General features: G+C 40.4%; 1 protein-coding gene across 6 annotated transcripts in view; it reads right to left on the bottom strand.

Moving 5' to 3' along the window:
• Positions 1-17,042, bottom strand: part of Mctp1 (multiple C2 and transmembrane domain containing 1) — a 550,355-nt gene that overhangs the window by 348,059 nt on the left and 185,254 nt on the right. The window lies entirely within an intron of this gene.

Here is a 17,042-nt window from a genome sequence, read left to right as displayed (position 1 = left end):
TTTTCCTCAGCACCCCATGGTACCTTCTCCAAAATAGACCATATAATTGGTCACAAAACAGGTCTCAAAATAGATACAAAAAGATTGAAATACTCTCTTGCATCCTATCAGATCACTATGAACTAAGGCTGGTCTTTAATAATGACAAAAACAATAGAATAATAATAAAATCAGAACTGAAAAGGGAGACATAACAACAGATACTGAGGAAATTTAAAAAATCATCAGATCCTACTACAAAGGCCTATACTCAACAAAACTGGAAAATCTGGATGAAATTGACAATTTTCTAGACAGATACCAGGTACCAGGGTTAAATCCAGAGCAAATAAACCATCTAAATAGTCCCATAACCCGTAAAGAAATAGCATTAACAGTCTCCCCACCAAAAAATGCCCAGGACTACATGGTTTTTAGTACAGCATTCTATCTGACCTTCAAGGAAAACTAAATGCCAATTCTTTTCAAACTATTCAACAGAACAGAAACAGAAGGAACAATACCCAATTCATTCTATGAAGCTACAATCACACTCATACCTAAACCTCACAAAGACCCAACAAAGAAAGAGAACTACAGACCAGTCTCTCTTATGAATATTGATGCAAAAATACTCAATAAAATTCTCACAAACCAAATCCAAGAACACATCAAAACAATCATCCATCATGATCAAGTAGGCTTTATCCCAGGAATGCAGGGATGTTTCAATATTCAACAATCCTTCAATGTAATCCACTATGTAAACAAAATCAAAGAAAAAAAACCATGATCATCCAACTAGATGTTGAGAAAGGATTTGACAAAATGCAACATCCCTTCAAGTTAAAAGTCTTGGAAAGATCAGGAATTCAAGGCCCATACCTAAACATAGTAAAAGCAATATACAGAAAACCAGTAGCCAACATCAAACCAAATGGAGAGAAACTTGAAGCAATCCCACTAGATCAGGGACTAGACAAGGCTGCCCACTCTCACCCTACCTATTCAATATAGTACTGGAAGTCCTAGCTAGAGCAATTAGACAACAAAAGGAAGTCAAAATGATACAAATAGGGAAGAAAAAAGTCAAAATTTCACGATTTGCAGATGATATGATAGTATACTTAAGTGACCCTAAAACTTCCACCAGAGAACTCCTAAGTCTGATGAACAACTTCAGCAAATTGTCTGGATATAAAATCAACTCAAACAAATCAGTAGCCTTCCTCTACTCAAAGGATAAACAGGCTGAGAAAGAAATTAGGGAAATGACACCCTTCACAATAGTCACAAATAATATAAAATACCTTGAATCTAACCAAGCAAGTGAAAGATCTGTATGACAAGAACTTCAAGTCTCTGAAGAAAGAAATCAAAGAAGATCTCATAAAATGGAAAGATCTCCCATGCTCATAGATTGGCAGGATTAATAATAAAAATGGCCATCTTGCCAAAAGCAATCTACAGATTTAGTGCAATCCCCATCAAAATTCCAAATCAATTCTTCATAGAGATAGAAAGAGCAATTTGCAAATTCATTTGTAATAACAAAAAAAACAAGTCTAATACAAGAATAATGAGAACTATTCTGAACAATAAAAGAACTTCTGATGGAATTACCATCCCTGACCTCAAATTGTACTACAGAGCAATAGTTATAAAAACAGCATGGTATTTGTACAGAGTCAGGCAGGAAGATCAATGGAATAGAATTGAAGATCCAGAAATGAACCCACACACCTATGATCACTTGATCTTTGACAAAGGCGCTAAAACCATCCAGTGAATAAAGGACAGCATTTTCAACACATAGTGCTGGTTCTACTGGAGGTCAGCATGTAGAAGAATGCAAATTAATCCATTCTTATCTCCCGTACAAAGCTCAAGTCCAAGTGGAAAAAGGACCTTCACATAAAACCAGATACACTGAAACTAATAGAAGAGAAGGTGGGGAAGACCCTCGAATACCTAGGCACAGGGGAAAAGTTCCTGAACAGAAAACCAATGGCTTATTCTCTAAGCTCAAGAATTGACAATGGGATTTCTTAAATTGCAAAGCTTCTGTAAGGCAAAGGACACTATCAATAGGACAAAACAGCAACCCACAGATTGGGAAAAGATCTTTATCTATCCTACATTCGATAGAGCTAGTATCCAATATATATAAAGAACTCAAGATATTAGACTCCAGACAACCAAATAACCCTATTTAAAAATGGGGTACAGAGCTAAACAAAGAATTCTCAACTGAGGAAACTTGAATGGCTGAGAAGCACCCAAAGAAATGTTCAACATCCTTAGTCAATAGGGAAATGCAAATCAAAACAACCCTGAGATTCCACCTTACACAAGTCAGAATGGCTAAGATAAAAAAAACTCAGGTGATAGTAGATGCTGGTGAGGATGTGGAGAAAGAGGAACATTCCTCCATTGTTGGTGGGATTGCAAGATGGTACAACCACTCTGGAAATCAGTCTGGCAGTTCCTCAGAAAATTGGATGTAGTATTACCTGAGGACCCAGCTATACCACTTTTGGGCATATACCCAGAAGATGCACCAACATATAACAAAGACATGTGCTCCACTATGTTCATAGCACCCTTATTTATAATAGCCAGAAGCTGGAAAGAACCCAGATGTCCTTCAACAGAGGAATGGATACAAAATGTGGTACATTTACACAATGGAATATTACTCAGCTATTAAAAACAATGAATGAATTCGAGAAATTCTTTGGTAAATGGATGGAACTAGAAAATATCCTCCTGAGTGAAGTGACCCAATCACAAAAGAACACACATGGTATTCACTAACTGATAATTAGATATTAGCCCAGAAGATTGAAATACCCAAGATTTAACTCATAGACCACAAGAAGCTCATCAAGAAGGAAGACTAAGTGTGCGTGCTTCAGTCCTTCTTAGAAGGAGTAAAAAAATACTCAAGGGAGCAATTATGGAGACAAAGTGTGGGGTAGAAACTGAAGGAGGGGCCATCTGGAGACCATTCCACCTGGGTATCTATCCCATGTGCAGTCACCAAAGGTAGAGGCTGATATAGATGTCAGGAAATGCATGCTGACAGGAGCCTGACAGCTATAGCTGTCTCCTTAGAGGTCTGCCAGTCTGACATATTCAGAGGCAGATGCTCACAGCTAACCATTGAACTGATCAAGGGGTTCCCAATGGAGGAGTTAGAGAGAAGACTTAAGGGGCTGAAAGAGTCTGCGGCCCCATGAGGAGAGCAACAATACCAACCAACCAGAGCTCCCCAGGGTCTAAACCACCAGCCTGGGAGAACATAGGAATAAAACCATGGCTCCAGCTGTATATGTAGGGGAAGATGGCCTTGTTGGACATAGATGGGAGAGGAGATCCTTGGTCTCATGGAGGCTAGACACCGAGTGTCGGGGAATTCAAGGGTGGGGAGGTGGGAGTAGTGGGGCAGGTGAGGGCACATCCTCATAGAAGCAGGAGGAGCGGGGATGGGATAGGTGGTTCCTGGGCATGGGTGGTATTTAGTAAGGGGATAACATCTGAAATGTAAAGAAAATATTATATATATGTGCATATAATATGTGTATATATAATATATATGTATATAATATATACATATATGCATATAATATGTGTATATACATAATATATATGTATATAATATATACATATATGCATATAATATGTGTATATACATAATATATATGTATATAATATATACATATATATAATATGTATACACACATATATGTATATATATAATATTTTCTTTATATATATGCACATAATATGTGTATATACATAATATATATGTATATAATATATATACATATATATTATGTATACACACACACACACATATATATATATATATATATATATATATATATAAAATATTTTCTTTACATTTCAGATGTTATCCCCTTACTAAATACCTCCCATGCCCAGGAACCACCTATCCCATCCCCCCTCCTCCTGCTTCTATGAGGATGTGCCCTCATAGAAGGGAGATATATATATATAAGTGATATATATATAAGTGATATATATATAAGTGATATATATATATATAGTGATATATATATAAGTGATATATATATCACTGATATATATATCACTTATCTCATGTCAGCTGTGTGTAGCAGATAAGAACGAAGTACTTTGTAGTGATGTAATGCTAGAGTTTGACCGGCTAGAGTATGACTGCCCCTTGTAGCTAATAAAAGCAGAGACTGGCAGCAAGCAGAGATATTAATGCTGCAAGAGTGAAGACTGTTGTACTGTCTTGCTTTTGGACCACTGAACGAGCCTCCTTGGCTGCATAAAGATGAAAGATCCAGAGGGAGGAGCTGCCACCTGAGACATGCCATGGACAGATTGTGAGTATTACCTTCAAGCTTCTCTGCTCCTTGCTTCGGAATCAGGAATAAGAATTCGATGCTTGAAGCCACAGATGTGGTGACCCAAGGACAGGGAAACACTGTCTGAGTTACACAAGACTTGTTTGCAATAAGAAAACCAAAAACTCCTGATAGGAAGAACTGGGGAATGCACTCAGGATGTCCATGCAACCTGGGAAACTCTCCCTCAGCCAGTTTCTTTTTCTTAATTGTTCTTAATCCATAAAACGATAGTGTCATTGAAAGATTTGTTTAGCAGATTGCATGTGGTCACATTCGGAACTCCCAGAAATCGTACTTATTTTATGTCCCCGTTAACCATGGAGCACCTCTGGGCCCACCAGAGGAAGACTTACTTTGTATGTTAGCAAATCAAGTTTGTTCCCACTTGCCTGTTACCATATTCCCACTATATAAGGAACCAGTTAGACAGGCAATTCATTACATAACCTCCATGTTTGCAGCCTATTTAAACAAAGGCAGCCATTATCAATATAGTCTCTGCAAAGCTCTCTCTGATCATACGTGATGGCAAACCTGCAAAAGCCTTGCTCCGTGGAGACTGGTATGGAGCTGAATCTCCCATGCCACCCCATGGTCCAAAACAGGAGAAGCATATTGTACTAGTCAATTAGTAAAACTATTTTTAGAGCAAAGCCTGTTCCAACCTAATGCTTATATTACGTGGAAACCCCTGCAGTCATGATTTCACAAGTGCAAAAGGTGTAACCTTCCACCAGGACTGGAGAGGCTAACCAAGATTAGAACACTATCCAAGCTTTGCCAAAGTGAGTATTACAGAAAATGCAACACATGACTCTGGTACCCCTGGCATGCATTCCCCTGTGAGTCCCTGCACATAACCCTGAGTGCCATTTGGATTCAGGGGACGGAATGTAGCGAGCCTGTAAATAAGAAGTAAGAATAGGGCAGTGTTGGATTTTACAGCGAGGAGCAGCCAGCTCATGCCAGCTATGTGTAGTAGATAAGCATGAAGCAAGTTCTATGTAGTGCTGCAATGCTAAAGTGTGATTGGATAGTGTGTCTGTCCCTTGTCGTTAATAAAAGCAGAGGCTTGCAGCAGGCAGGCAGGTCTTGATGCTGTGACAATGAAGACCATTGTGCTGTCTTGCTCTCCAACCATAGGACCACTGAAAGTGCTACCCTAGCTGCGTCCACATGGAGAATCCACAGGAAAGGAGCAGCTGCCTGAGACAGACTGATTTTGAGCCTTGCTTTTGAGCCTCTCTGTCACTTGATTCTCAGTCAGGTACTGCACACATGCCTGTCATTGTAGTGAAAAAACCTTGAGATCAAATGGTAAAAAAAAAATAAAGTCTTAAAATAGTAATAATAATATGAACTTTTATATATGCTACAATTATGTCTCTAATGGTAAAATATAACACTTTAAACACGGATTTTAAAAACAATAAATTAGAGGTTAAAATTAATTGACAAAAAGGTCATGTTTTTGAAAACTCTGCCTTGGACTGCACTGTGATGCAATGAGAGAAGGAAGCATTTAGCACTAAAGCAGTCAGAGTGTTAGTTTCACTTCCATTGCTGTGACAAGAAGCCACTTCGGAGCTTATTGGGCTTAAAATTATAGGTTATTGTCTCCCACTGATGGAAGTGAAGGCAGGAAGTACTCACATGGCACCTACAATCAAGAACAGAGAGAAACACACACCACTCTTACAGTTCAGGCTCTAGCCCATGATGGTGCCACCCACTGACAGGGTCGGTCTCCCACTTTAAGTCGCAGCCACCTACAGAGAAGCCCACAGGCCAATATGATCTGCATACTGTGTTAGTGAGATTCTTTTCCAAGGCAATTCTACAGTCTGTGGCAAATTGACAGCTTTGTTTACCATATGTAATAACTCCCATTGCCCAGACCCATGGTGGTGCTAGCAACAGCGTGTAATTCAGTAAGGCACAATGAAAGTGTGAGTGAATTTGTTGGGAAGAAATTGGTGTTCAATGGGAGAGGAGGGTATTGGAAAGTGTAATGAAGGGCTACATATGATCAAAATACATTATGTTACATGTATAAAATTATCAAGGAATAAAAATGTTGGATTTTGTTAATCCCTTGAGTGAAGACTCAGGGCTATGAGGAAGACATGAGCATAGAGCAGAAAACATCAATGATTGGATTTCAGCCCTGCACCACACACTCCTTCGAGACCTTTGTCATCTAGTCATTCTAGAGCATCTTCTACACCAATAAATAAGGATTCCTATAAATCCACTAACTACTTTTTATGGCTGTGGTGAGGTCACATGAGACACTATTTGGGAAAGCACTTCAGATCTGTTGGCTACTCTCATACTTAAAACACACTACACCAATACAATAAATAAAGAACCAATTAATTTTGACCTCTGATTTATTGTTTTTTAAAATCCCTGTATTTAAAGTGTTGTTTTACCATTAGAGATGTAATTGTAACATATACAAAAGTTTGTATTTATTATTATTATTATACTTTTAAAAATACTTTTTATTGGTTCTTTGTGACTGAAATAAAAATAAACACAAGGGCTGAGAAGAAAGATTTCCATTAGAAAGATTGTGGGAGTTTTCTGTTTGTATCTTTTGTTGCAGATCTTCCTGCAACCCACTGTTTTCTTTTTCTTGCTTTCCTCTTAGCCAAAGGATAACCCCCAAACTAGGTTTCCAGGAGATGGGACGAGCAACATGAGAATCCATAGATTCTGGCCCATAGATGCTAGTCTACTCAACAATGCAATTCATCCGAAAATTGTGGGCCAGAACTTCTACACCCCTCACAGAATCCTAGAGGGTTGAGAAGCTGTAGCCCTGCTGGTGACTGCATTTGTATACATGACTTGAATGAATACCATCCCTTGAAATATGGAGAAATCTCCACTGTATCCATTTTACGTAAGTTATATCATAGGAAGTTTAATCTTCCCCAGATCAGAGTGGAAGGAGGAGGCAATGGGGACAAGTCAACACGTGACTCGTAATGATACTCAGGGGAGGGAACTTGAACATCATGAAGATGCTTTATATTTCGAGAAAGCTTTTTACCTTCACTTGGAGTCAAATTCTTCATACCCTCTCATAAGGGAATATGTTTTCCAAGCAAGGGAAATAAAGAAGTGAGACACTATTCTATTCTGTGAACCCTGGTGAGAAGAAATGTTATTCAGAAGCAACAAATTAGGGCACTGGAAAAGGAGGTAGGGGACATAAACCCCTGACAGTCTTTGATGGAACAGGAAAGACACACAAAGAATCTCTTGAAATGTGAAGTGCATGTATCAGATATCAGACCCTAAAGGCCTCGACCATCTTCTCACACCTCCAACTGCTCGCTACTTCTCTACATTTAACCTCGGAGGCTCTTGGTCTACAGCCATGTTTCTTTTAATCTCAAAATGAGATTACCGTCCCCTTGGAATAGCTGTCCCAGGCACTTGCCATCAAGATGGTGCCTAGTCACCCTGTTATTGAGGAAAGTGAAAAAAACACTGGACCCCTGTGTCTGCAGGACTTGTCTCACCCTCTGGGTAACTGGCTCTTGGTGGCTTACCAGTATACTTGATAACTGCTTGCTTAAACAAATTTATGGGTCTCATAGGACACTGTGCATATTCTGCACAACTATTTCTGATAAAAATGCATCCCTAGTAAACATGTTTTCAGACTATTATTCTTAAATGTGAAAATGAAAAAAAATTAAATAAATAACTGGCCACTTGTGTAGGTGCTTTGAGATTAAATAAAACAACCAAGAGGTACTTTCTCTCTCTCTCTCTCTCTCTCTCTCTCTCTCTCTCTCTCTCTCTCTCTCTCTCTCTCTCTGCTCTAATTAAAATATCCTTGCCCAATTTGGAAGTTGGTGGATCTACCTAGTAACTATTAAAGCAGAATTTGAAGACAACCAGTCCTTAGCTCTGTGTTTGTTTCTATGCCTTTAATTCCCAGAAAGAGATCATTGGGTCTTTGTTATCTTTCTCACACTATGACAACTCCATGTGGTTAGCATGAGGATAGGCTGGTCATGAGTGATGGAGTGATACAGTCTAGCCACACTGACTCTCTTATACACCAAGCATAGAGAAATGAAGGACTGAAAAGGCACAGGCAGTGATTACACGTTAAGGAAGAGAAGAATCCAAGAAAGTCACAACTGCAAAGAGAACTCTGACAATCAGTGGGGAGATTTAAAAGTCAGGCGTGCAAAAGGCGTCTCTGCTTGCATGCCTGTGTCTATGGCATTTCTGTTTCTGACATACCTGACATACCTTCTGACTTTCATGACCCTCCCAGGATTATTGTTTTCTATATCAACATATATTGAATACTGTTTTAGTGAGAAGCATTGCATTGATTTATTTTTGGCTTTTTACTGTCCAATTTAACAGGCATAAAGCACCAGGGGGCAGTTTTATGACACCATTTGGTTCATGAAGGAAGAATCACTATGGAAAATGCCTTGATGTTGAACAACTGCAGGTAAGGTAAGGGGCGGGGACCAGGCTTGCCTCCCTGGCTTACTGCAGAGCAAGGGTTCTCACTTCCTTATCACAGCAATGTTGTTTTCTGAGTAGGGACTCAAGGCTCAACTTGAATTCATTACTGAATCCAAGCTGAAAGTTAGTAACTTCAGGTGAAACCAAAGGAAGCAGTAGACATGTGATTTGCTTGTGATTTGCCTGTGATTTACATGCCAGGATGGCCATTTCAGATAATTTAATCAGTGAGTGCCACTTCATCACAATATTTGATCAGTGCTATTTGTGACAATGGCTAATTCGTTTCACCCTCCGATGAAATTAAAATTGTGCTTATGTATGTAATTTTCTATGTATGTCATATCTTTATAATCTAAAAATACTTTTTTATGTTTATAATCTGAAAGTATTTTTTTCTAGAAGCAACAACATGCCAAGGAAACAAGACATGGTTAATATGTTGATGGACTATTTAGGTCCCAGTGTATGGTGGTTCTCAACTCTTGGCTGGCAGTACTTGCCCTTAGGGTCATAGCCAATTGCAGTTCGATTGATGCTGAGAGAAACTTTCCTTCTCTCCACAGACTTTCCAGAGGGCTTTCAAATACCATCCAAATGGCATACCGTGCACCATGGCATCGCTCCAGTGCTTCCTTGTAATACAGACCCAGAAACTGATATGTAACTCTTTTTTGTTACATTTTACTTGTTTTAAGTATTTGCATCTGTGAGTGCCGATGGAATACATGTGCAAGTGAGGGAACAATCTGTGGGACTTCCTTTCTTCTTCCATAATTTGGGTCCAAGGGATAAGACCTCAGCTCACCAGGCTTGGCAGCAGGAACATTTACTGGCTGAGCCATTTCTCTAGCTCCTAGAGAAGGCAGAGGCAGGTGGATCTCTGTAGGTTTGAGTGCGGCTTGGTCTACAGAGTGAGTTCCAGGACTATATAGAGAGAACTATCTCAAAAACAAAAATTAAAAAAAGAAGAAAGGTTTAAAATTTTAGAGTCCTAGCTTCCCTGTGAAAATTAAAAAATGACACTTTGCCAGAGAGGCTAACTCCATGACAAGCCTCACTTTTCGAGGTAGTTTGTGGTAAACATTTATTTAGTCTGTGTTTTTAGAGAAGATCAACTTGTTTAATACAGGATGCTCACTCATGGTCATTGCAATTTTTAGCATGGAATGTTTACATAATAGTCTCTGAAAATACATGATGTGTTACTCAGTTCAAGGACAACAATACAAACTACTATACTGACCACATCCCTCCCTTATCTCATTCTATCTTGGGAGGTAGGGACATAGAAGGGTGAGGAAAAATGTCATTACAGGGAAACATCACAGTGAGATCAAATCGTGAGTATGTCTGCCAGGTAACCGGATGCCTGAATAGTTCATTTCCATATTGTAGCACCTATGTTAACTAAGTCTAATTGTTAAATTGGAAAGATGAAAGCACCAAGAGTTGTTTATATGTGTATGTATTTACAGACTCCAGGGCTATCCAGATAACCCAAAAGAAATGAGACTGATGATAAATAACAACCAATGGTGTTTTATAGAAGAATAGCTAGGCACTGAGAAAATACATTCACATGTAAAGCGTGTATCAAGCATGAGGGCTGAAGTGTGATCCCAGAACTTCATAACAAGCCTGGCTCATTGATACATGCTTGCAATCCCAGATTTTGGGGTGGGAGAGACTGGTGAATCTCTGGCGCTCACGGTCAGATACCCTAGATGAATCAGGGGATCCTAAGTTGCAGGCAGCTACAGTCTCTCTCACAAAACAAGATAGTTTGTTTTCTATAGAGAGAGAGAGAGAGAGAGAGAGAGAGAGAGAGAGAGAGAGAGAGAGAGACATGCAGTTGGGTGAGTGGGAAGACAGGGAAGTGCTTGGGGAGGGGAAACTGTGAACAAAATATATTGTATAAATTTTTTTCAATAAAAAATAGAAATGAAATCTGAGCAAGAAAAAAAAAAGTAGAAGCCCGAGAAAGAATGATGGCTGAGGTTGTGTTTTTGTCTCCCTGTGAACATAAATAAAGATGAACATATACACATACATGAGCATGTACACACACACACACCACCCACACACCACACACACACACCACACACACCACACACACACACACACACACACACACCACACATACACCACACACACACCACACACACACCACACACACACCACACACACACCACACACACACACCACACACACACACACCACACACACATACCACACACACACACCACACACACCACACACACACACACCACACACACACACACACCACACACACACACACCACACACACCACACACACACCACACTCACCACACACACACCACACACACCACACACACACACACAGAATTTCCTACAGGCTCATACCCACTCTCTGCATACACAGAAAATGAAGTAAAGTTGTCCCTGACAGGCTGAGAAGACAGCTCAGTGGCAAAAGTACTGGCCAAACAGGCCTAATGACTTGAGTTCAATCTCCAGAAGGCACAGAAAGCCAGATCTGGAGCTTGCATCTGTAATGCTGACACTTCTTCAGTGAAGTCTTAGGTGGTGACAAAAGACTTCCCAGATGTTCATGGGCCAACTAGCCTGAAGTACACAGAGCAGCAGAAATGGGGGAGACTTGCCTCAACATGGGGAGAAAAGAGAAGCATCTGCCAAAAGCTGTCTTCTGAATATGCACATGTACATCATGGGATGCATGTATGCCACCCCCCACACACATCAAGCACACATTTCACACATATATTAAATGTATATCACACACAACACAGATATACACACATCAAACATACACATCACATACACATCACACACACACTTACTTCACACATACAAAACACACACCCACATTCACACCCACATCATATACATGCACATCACACACAGATATCATATATACACATCTTTCTCTCAAACACACATACATATACACCACAGATATACCACACAAGCATTGTATACACATATCACACAGAGACATCACATACATATACATTACACACAAAAAATAATCATAATAATTAAAACTTTAAAAGATTAATATCATTAATATCACACAAACCTAGTGAGATAAAGACAGAAGAGAGCTCAATAACACTAAAAGTCTTAAATGGATACCATATTTTATAACAAAACATTAAAAGGTTTCCCTTTGGTTTTGAGAACAACAACCTACTTCCATGACTTTAATTCAATATGATTCACAAGTCATGAAGAAAGCAAAGATTGAAACAAAATGCAATGTTATAAATATTGATCTAATTATCATATTAATTCTATGACAAATTCAAAATAAATTTGAATATCGTAACTTAAAATTGTTGTACAGAATATATTCATTGTATTTATTAACTGACAACATGTATTTATTAATCTACAAAATACATTTTATGTATTTTTTACTTCTTAAAGATTGAATTATTTAATTTATGTGTATGAGTGTTTTGCCTGCATGTGTACCATGCATGTCTGGTGCCCCAAGAGGTCAGAGAAGTCAGATCCCAGGAACTGGAGTACAGGTGGCTATGGGTCATGACATGAGTGCTAGAACCAAACTCAAGTCCCCTACAAAACCAGCAGTGCTCTTACCACTGACCAGTCTTTCTAGACCTCTATTCTTAAACATTTGTTTTGAAAAAGCTTCAGTTTATTTATTTTTTATTTGCCTATAATTCTGGGGTCTCCCATGACAGCAGGTCACCAGTGAATGCTACGTATAACAAAAGCTGACAAGAAGCACCTTTAGGTCAATCCAACTTTTAAAAGCACTGCTTTCTTTCCTCTTATTAATATTTTTTAGTAGAATAACAGGAAAGTCTAATCTCCATACCAATCTCTTCACTGATACATGGCAGATATAAAAATCCCTTGTTTTGTGGGTTAATTTTTTGTATCATCTAACAACCTGAGACACTTGGTAAATCTCTCAAGACTTCATCTGCCTGTGTTCTATGCCATCATCTTTGCTCTTGTCAGAAGCTCTCTTAGTGTCTGTTTGCATTTGCACTGAGTAGAAAAGGTTCCCATATCTAATTAAGCATTGGGCTAGAACATTTTGGTAATCATTTCTGTTTACTGCATTTGTCTGTGCTTTTCCATGTCACAGTTTCTGGTTCTGAGAAAGAAATTCTAAACACTTCACTGGCTGTTTGCACATAAAACACTATTTAATATCAACCATAGCTTTTTCATATAAATAAAAGCAAATTAGACTTAGCTCCAGGGGAAGCTAGTGATAGACTAGCATGTACCTCTTCTCTCTTTTTCTGACAGAAATCTTGAAACAATAGAACAGCCTGTACTACAGGCACAATTAAAGCAGATGTTCTCAGTCTTCATTTTCATTGCTAATTTTGACAGCAGAAAAAAATGTGCTTGTCTTTTGTGCACTCACCTATTTTCTCTCAAATGTGCCCTATTTTTCTCCTCACCCACCATGACTGCTCAGAAAGCCAGTAGGAGGTGATGGTGGGTAAGAGTACAGTAGGAAGAACTCTGTGAGCTTCTCATTAGGTCAGCAAATGGAAACTCGATAAGAAACTATTCAGAAGATAAACTTAAAGTCTAGATAGTGCAAGAACTTTTATCTATTTCTAACATGAAAAAGATTTTATCTTTCAGTAGCTTATAAGGTCTTCCATGACAAAAGTCACTCACATTGCATATATTAAATATAGTAAACAATTTACAATTACTTTTCTTTGCCAATGCAGCATTAGAGAATATAGTAGCATTTAAATAAAACAGTTCAACATAGAAAAACATACCACACTTTGATAATGAGGGCCAGGTAACACGCCTGCAAGACAGAAGCTACTGTTTTGTTGGTTGTGTGTCTAAAATCTGAAAGCATGCTGGATCAATAAGGGTACCATTCCCCAAGTGTGCTCTTCTAGAAACCCTGCTCTGTGACTCCTCACTGCTTAAGGTGTTTCCAAGAGAGAAGCAGGTCACCAACTGTGATATTTAATATTCACTTTCCAATTGACTTGATTCGGAACCATCTGAGATGCACACCCCTGGGCACACCTGGGAAGACATTTATAGAGACTTCAGTGGAGAAAAAAGAGATGTCCTGAATGGGGGTGTCAGGATAATACAGGATGGGGTAGCAGAACGGGTACAATGGTGAAAGTGAATCGAATATCAATGTGCATCCCTTTAGGTTTCTGCACTGTGAACACAGTGTGGCCAGGTCCTCACCATGGCCTCTGCACCAGCTCCTGCCTCCAGGTTTCAGCCCTGTGTGAGTTCCTGTCCTGAATTCCTTTGGTGACAAATGGCGATGAGGAAGTGTGAGCCAAATAAACTCTTTCCTCCCAGGTGGGTTTAGTTATGTTATCTCAACATATCCAGTCGCCCTAATGCAGACACAGCCCTTTTCTCCCTTTGTTAGCTCCTTGTTAGGAATTTTGTCACAGTAACAAGACAAGTAATATACCATCTTTCCCCTCAGAGCTCCCAGCAGCTTGGATACCCCAAACCTTAAAAACTACAAAGCAGAGAGGAAGATTTCTATTTCCTGTGGTGGAGTACACCCACTTCTCACCCACACCAAAGTAGCCTGTGGAGGTAAGAGTTCACTTCTTACACATCTCCCTGACAAAGGATCCAGGTAGGGCCCAAGAGGCTACAGTCTTAAGCCTCCTCTGCTCTGCTGCTGTTCCGTTATCATACACTTCAGACTGCTTCACACTCTAGGAGGAATGGATTAAACTAGAATGACAAGCACAGCCTCCCTGCTCCCTGCTACCCAAGCACCACTGACCAGTGAGTGGCTTGGCAGAAATACCTGCTTTCCCAGGGAGCAAGAGACTGTAATTTCATCTACTACCCACAAGGTAGGGCCATCTGAGGTAAGAGGCCTGGTGACAGGGTTAAATTGGCAGAGCTGGAGTATAGTGTGAGAAATCACCTGGTATTGACTCCATCACTCTGTGAGTGAGCACGCACCTAGGAAGCACAAAGATGAGTGTTGCTGTGTAGGCTTCCATCCCTGCACTCATGACCGGTGCTCTGAGGAAGGAGGAATGCACATGAGAGGCTACTTAGGCTACACAGTGTATTCTAGCTTATTCTAGACTACATAGCATGATTTTATCTCAAAAACTGTTGAGGCCCAAGTTCTCTGACCATGCTTTGGAGCTACTGTGTTGCAGACCGTTCTGCCTCACACTTGGGGACCAAAATGTCCCAGCCTGCTCTGTTGCTCCCGTCCGAGGGTCAGGGCCTAGCAAGAGATTCGAAGAATGGAGACAAGACAGGGTGTGTGATAAAGTCTCAAGTCTCGTCAGGGCCTAGCAAGAGATTCGAAGAATGGAGACAAGACAGGGTGTGTGATAAAGTCTCAAGTCTCGTTTATTGTCTCTCTCATTGTCTCCCTCCTTATCTCTTATTGTCTCACTTCATATCTCTCTCTCATTGTCTCTCCTTTTCTCTCTTGTCTCTCCTCTTATTGTCTCTCTCATTGAAGGGAAGTCTGGGGTATTTATAGGCTTTTGCCACGTGCCTTGTAGGCGCGTGGATACCACGTGCCTTGCAGGTGTGGATATGACATAAGCCTTACAGGCGTGTATAGCGTGGTTAGCACGTGCACTGTGCGCCTTGCAGGCGTGGATAGCACATGTGCCTTATAGGTGTGTATGGCGTGGATAGCACGTGGATACCATGTTTGCCTTGCAGCTGGGGGCACTAAACAGCAAAACAAGATATGTGGGATATCAGAGTGTGCTTCAGCTGTTGTAGGCTGTTGAAAAACAAGTCTCTTGTCAGGGTATATGGCTAGAGATGGCTGCAAAGCTGATAGCCACTTTCTGCTACGAGTCGGCTCCCAACAAAAAACAAAAGAAAAGCAAACAAAAAACAAGCAAGCAAGCAAGCAAGCAAATAAAACCAGAGTTTGAGATGGAAGGAGAAAATAAAGAAGTAGGAACTGAAAAGCCTTTGAAGCAGATAAAACTCAGTTTGATCCTAGCTGGGGATGCGTGGGCAAGGCCTGGATAGTTAAGATGCCCAGGGAAGGAACAAACCAGAGTATGGCCCACCACTGGGAAGACAGGAATGTCATGTACAAGAGAAAGCCTATTGGCTTGGAATTCCAGATGAATGTATACACACCCAGTGGAAGCTGGGAACTAGAGCCAAACAAAGGGGGACTAGAACTCAAGAGAGGAGAGGGACAAGGTACACATCTCTGCAGAGAAATACTGAATGAAGCAGAAATCCATGCACAGAGAACACTCAGAGCCAACCAGAAAGACCGAGAGCCACGGGGATCCTCAGCTAACCTCAGCTGAACCTACACCTCACCAAGGCAGCGCCAGAGGCAGGACCTGCAGCCTGTGAGCTGCAGTCTCACAGGCTAACAACCCCGTACTGCACCTTCTGTGCTAGGCACTGTGCTAGACATATCACATTCATTTCCTCTACTTTTTTTTACTAGTTCCCAAATAATTGGTAAACCAAAATTAACTCTACATAATTCTGGCCTCGGGTTAAAGGTGCTTTCTCATAGAAGACTTCCCTGAAGCTGACCACCAGCTTCTCTGTCATACCCTGGATTGTCTTCTACTTTGCCATGTGTTGAAAGGACAGCATAAACCCCATTTGTCTCCATTTAAGGACCAGGCCTGTTTGGGGGTGGGAAAGACCATAAAGCATGAGTTCTAGAACAGACCATAGGTCCCAGAGACCAGGCCATAAGACATAGCTCCAGGAACAGACCAAAAAATCCAGAACAAGTTCATAAAACCCCCTCCCAAAGAACAGCCTGGGGATAATCACAAAAATGGGGAAATATCTTTTCACAGAACGGGCCATCTGTGCTGGGTACATCTCATTCTATGGTTAAACATTTATGACATAAAAATGCAAACCACTGACCACCTGTGACCCCCTAGCACCCACCAATGACATTTCAGATTGCCTACTTCTAAAGAGTTCCTGGTACAAAGGCCATTTCAGAGAATGGTTGCACCTGCATGCTGGTTGCTTTTGCCAAATAACCTCTCTGTCTTTGCACACTATCGAGTCTGGGGTCTTACCTCAGCAATTTTCAGACCATTACAGTGTCACTCAGTCTACCTTACAATTCGTTATTTTTGAGGATGAACTATGTCCATTCTGGGC

The sequence above is a fragment of the Arvicanthis niloticus genome, chromosome 29 (genome assembly GCF_011762505.2).
Source record: "Arvicanthis niloticus isolate mArvNil1 chromosome 29, mArvNil1.pat.X, whole genome shotgun sequence".
Classification (NCBI taxonomy): Eukaryota; Metazoa; Chordata; class Mammalia; order Rodentia; family Muridae; genus Arvicanthis; species Arvicanthis niloticus.
This window is presented reverse-complemented; position numbering and strand designations above follow the sequence as displayed.